Below are 4,711 nucleotides of genomic sequence, written 5' to 3' on the forward strand. Positions count from 1 at the left end.
TTGTTATTGCCATCACTAAGCTAATCTCTGAGGAGAGAGAAACAGTGAAGCCCATGTGTTGTCCCTGATTTTCAGAGCTCTCAAGTGCTTATTGGAGAGGTGATATAACTACACAGAAAGCCACAAAGTATCAAGTGTTAAATTGTGACGGAAGATACTCCTGGGCAGGGCTTGAGCAACTCTTCCCATAAAGGGTCAGTTAGAAAATATTTTGACTTTTGTGGGCTGTCTGGGCTCTGCTGTGACTGCTCACCTCTGCCATTGTAGCACAAAAGCAGCCAGGAACAATGGCTACAAATGGGTGTAACTGTGTTACAATAAAACTTTATTTAAAAGAGCAGGTGGTGGGCCAGGTTTTGCCTACACCTGCTCTAAGGGAGTTCAGTTCATAATCAGCAGGGGATTGGGGTCATGGGATGATTCCTGGAGGATGTGGGTGCTGGACAGACAGAGTGGACATGGACAGCAGTCTGTCTAGTGCTGGACAGACAGCAGTAGACCATGCCATTCTACAGTCTACAGATGGAATTCAGAAAGGAAAAAGCCAGAGTGTATATCATAACCACACCTGACTGTCTCCCTGGTGATCAAGCCAATTCTGCAGTCCCTCTTCCTCCACTTCTCAATGATCAGGCAAGAAAAGAGGAAATACCCAGGGGCCATACACAGAAAGAGTCCCTCCCAGATCTATCTCCTACCCAGAGGACCAAAGGTGAGTCTAGGCATGCAGAAACACAGAACAGGCAGCCCCAGCAGGACAAACATGAGACTCTTCAGTTCAGAGAGTTGAATTGTCTTGAAGGGACTGGGCTGGTTCAGAGAGCTACCTTCTAAGGGTGACCTTGAGGATGGGTAGGCTTTGAATAAGAGGCAGGTAACATGGGCAGATGCGAATAATGCTATGAGCAGAGACTTGGAAGGGACCCCTCTGTGGTGTGCAGATCCCTCTATAGGATGACACCCCATAGTATACTCTGGATGACACCCTCTTAGGCTACACTGGGAAGTTGATCCCCCCGATCCCTTGAGACAAAAGTCTAAAGTTTCCTCTGAGGAAGTATCTAGACAATAACACCCATCAGTACCGACCTAGAGGTAGAGTTGTTATTGTCTAGTTGCTAAGTTGTGTCTGACTCTTTTGCAACCCCTTGGCCTGTAGCCTGCCAGGCTTCTCTGTCCATGAGATTTTCTAGGCAAGAATACTGGAGTGGGTTGCCATTTCCTTCTCCCAGGCATCTTCCCAACCCCGGAATTGAACCTATGTCTCCTTAGTTGGCAGGCAGATTCTTTATCACTGAGCCACCAGGGAAGCCTTATAGGCAGAAACTGGGAGCTATAAAACCTGAAGAACATCAGTGGGGTTTACAGGGCCTGCAGATGAGTTGGTGGGGCAAAAACCTACCTTGTCTAAGTGTGGACCAAGAAGGGTGATGAGAACATCACAGGAGGAGGATGGGGAGGGGTAGGAGGGGAGAGAAAGGCTTAGCGTGAGAAGGAAGGTGGCTTGTTCTTTAGGACTGAGTGCAAGTCCATCCAGAGAACCCAGGGTCACACTTTGAGGAGTTGGGGAGGGTGTGCATTCCTGCCACTGGGAAGGGGCGCTGTGAGGAGGCTGGAGTTTGTGGGGGGAAGGATAGCCTTGTCTGAGATGGACAGTACCATTCAGAATGGCGAGACCCAGCATGCTCCCCACCCTCAGAGGCTACAACTTAGGGATATAAAAATATTCCACCCCTGTTTTCCTACTTTGATGTGTAAACATGGGGCAATCAAGTTGGAGAGAGGAGAAAGAGAAACCACACTGTGGAGTAATATCCTTTTGCAAAGAAATACATATTTTGGAAAAGGGCTGAAACTTGTGGAAGCTTTAGAAGGGTGTTTTCTTTTCTTATTCTTAAGAACTCAAGGGTTTTGGTGAAATCAGTGTTGTTTTCTCAGGCACCCAAATGAATGAACATAGGCACAGCTTCAGAGAGACAAAGGAAACCATAAAAATAGCTTTCTAATTATTGTCCCCTGTCGCCAAACATGGCTGTCAAGGGCTGGGTGATGCCAACTCCCTTTCCCTAACTGGGGTCCGCTCTGCCTGTCCCCAGCTGTCATTCTCTGGCTCTGCCACTGCTGCTCTGGTTTCGTGTTGCCCTTCGCTTCTCTCTCTTTTTGTCTTTGTTTACTTTCACGAGGAGATGGTTGTTTCTCTTGACCCTCCTCTGCTTTCTTTAGGTTTTGCATTGTTTTCATCTCCTGTTCAGCTGTCTCCATCGGTTCCCTTACCTTTATTCTGCGGGGCTATCGGTGACCTAGTTCCAATGAGGCAGTTGGGTTTTGTCCAGCTGCTTCTTCAAACAGGCCCTCAGAGTTATGTGGCTGCCTTCTCTCCCTGTGAAGGTTTTTAGATTTGTTTTGTTCTTTCTCTCTTCTATTTGTGTTTCTCCAGGCAGGGATATTGGTTGCTTATAAACTTTTCAGGAGCACTTTTCCTTTTAAGATGAGAGACAGGCTTCTGAATTTCTTGGGCTGCATGCTGAGACGCATTATCTGTGAAATTCCTGCTTTGATGACTGGCAGATTTCTGAGCCATAGGGCTGGATTTCCAAACCTGGCCAGCCCCTCGGGTTGTGGTGTCACCCTCTGCTTGTGGCTCTATCTAGACCAGAACCTTCACGAAGCAACCACTTCATTTGTTCGATACTTTGCCCCGTCAAGCAACCATCTTTAAAACTGGTCAAAAAACAACATGAATGATCACAACCTGGAAGAAATAAAATTCTCCATTATACCACAAACAGTTACTCATTGAGTTATTAAAATAAAGCAGTTGTGTGGTACAGATGGAAAACACGTAATGCTCGTCATCCTTATTATTTAATACTAACCCTTTCAATCTTCACTATTCAAAATGTGGTCCCTTGGGGGGTTCTTCCCTGGTGGTCCAGTGGTTAAGACTTGGTGCTTCCACTGCAGGGTGTATGGGTTCTGATCCCTGGTTGGGGAACTAAGATCCTGTGTGTCGTATGGCGCAGTATAAACAAATAAACAAGAAAACTACCTTAAGTATGAAATATACACCTGGGTTTGAAAGACTTGACATCCCCCCCAAGAAAGGTGAAAAAAATGTGGCCCCTGGACTAGCAGCCTCAGCATCCTCTGAAAGCTGGTCAGAAATGCCTATTTCTATATTTAGAAGTCAACTTCAGCAGATGGAGATCCATGACACCTTCCAGGAAATCCAGTTGTGGCTCCTGAGAGTTGAGAACATCTTTGACTTCTCCCAGACCCATTCTGAGCTTTCCAGATGGCATTAGTAGTGAAGAACCCGCTTGCGAATGGAGGAGATGTAAAAGAGATGTGGATTTGATCCCAGGGTTGGGAAGTTCCCCTGGAGCAGGACATGGCAACCCACTCCAGTACTCTTGCCTGGAGAATCCCCTGGACAGAGGTGGGCTACAGTTCATGAGGTCTCAAAGAGTTGGACACGACTGAAGTGACTTAGTAGCAGCAGACCCATTTTAACCTGGCTCTCACCATCTTTAGCTTCCTCATGGTTTCAGTAAAGATAAAAAGGCATTACTCCATTGTGTTACAAAGATTTCTTTGAGACTTGCTGTCAAAGTTAATGATGAAGAGGAGTTAATTCCATGAGGAGGAGACTTCATAAAGCACAATGGTACTGGCTATTCCCTGAATGAGCCTCTGAGGATGGAGCAGGCTATTTTGGACAAACTGCACTGGGATCTCTAAATTGGGACACCGCTGGACTTCTCAGCCCTACTCCACTCCCTGGTGGTCCTGGGCTGGCCCCGCGTACAGGGGTCACCTTGGAAGCATCCTTCTCTCCAGGCCACCTCCCTGACCAGGCAGCTGAAGCCCTGAGTCCCTGGCCACCAGCTGCTGCAGTTCAAGGGCTCCACACTGGCCTCGGTCATCATCACCTTAGAGTTGGACAGGCTCATGCCTGACGCTGTGCTCCTGATCTGATCTGCTCAAGAAGGCGCTTTAGGCATCAAGCATTAGGCAATTGAACCACTATAAGGAATTGGTAAAGCAGCAGTTGACAAGTGTTTAGTTCTCCTCCTGCACAGACAACTTTCTGTTTCACCTGCAAGCCTTGGTGCCCTTTAGAGCTTAATGGCAGTCCCCTCCTTGCCTAGACTTCTCTATATTCTATGCTTTCTGGCTCCCACAACAAGAAAGGAAGAAGGCACTGAAAGAGCAACTGAGAAAACGTCTTAGGTCTTATTGTCATATTTCCTCCAGACCTACTGAATCAGAATCTGCATTCTGTTTGAGAGAATAGCATTGAAACACATATATTACCATATGAAAAATAGATGACCAATGTGCGTGTGATGTGTCATGCAGGGCACCCAGAGCCAGTGCTCTCTGACAATCTGGAGGGATGGAGTGGGGAGGGAGGTGGGGCAGGAAATCAGGATGGAGGGGACACATGTATACCTATGGCCGGTTCATGTTGATGTATGGCAAAAACCATCATAATATTGTAAAGTAATTATCCTCCAATTAAAATAAATAAAATTAAAAGAAAAAATCAAATATAAATTAAAAAGATCCCTAGGTGACTCCTATGCATGTTAAAGTTTGAGAAGTCCTGCTTTTACAACCATTAAAAACTTTAAATGGAGCAAGATACCAAACAAAACTCAATGAGGAAACAGAGAATGGTGGATGACACTTAGAAATGCCCCATTTG

At 46.3% G+C, this 4,711-nt stretch overlaps 1 pseudogene; it reads left to right on the forward strand.

The window, feature by feature from the left end:
- Window positions 1-3,164: 3,164 nt before the first annotated feature.
- Window positions 3,165-4,129, forward strand: LOC122429303 (annotated as a pseudogene).
- Window positions 4,130-4,711: the final 582 nt, after the last annotated feature.

The sequence above is a fragment of the Cervus canadensis genome, chromosome 28 (assembly GCF_019320065.1).
Source record: "Cervus canadensis isolate Bull #8, Minnesota chromosome 28, ASM1932006v1, whole genome shotgun sequence".
Classification (NCBI taxonomy): domain Eukaryota; kingdom Metazoa; phylum Chordata; class Mammalia; order Artiodactyla; family Cervidae; genus Cervus; species Cervus canadensis.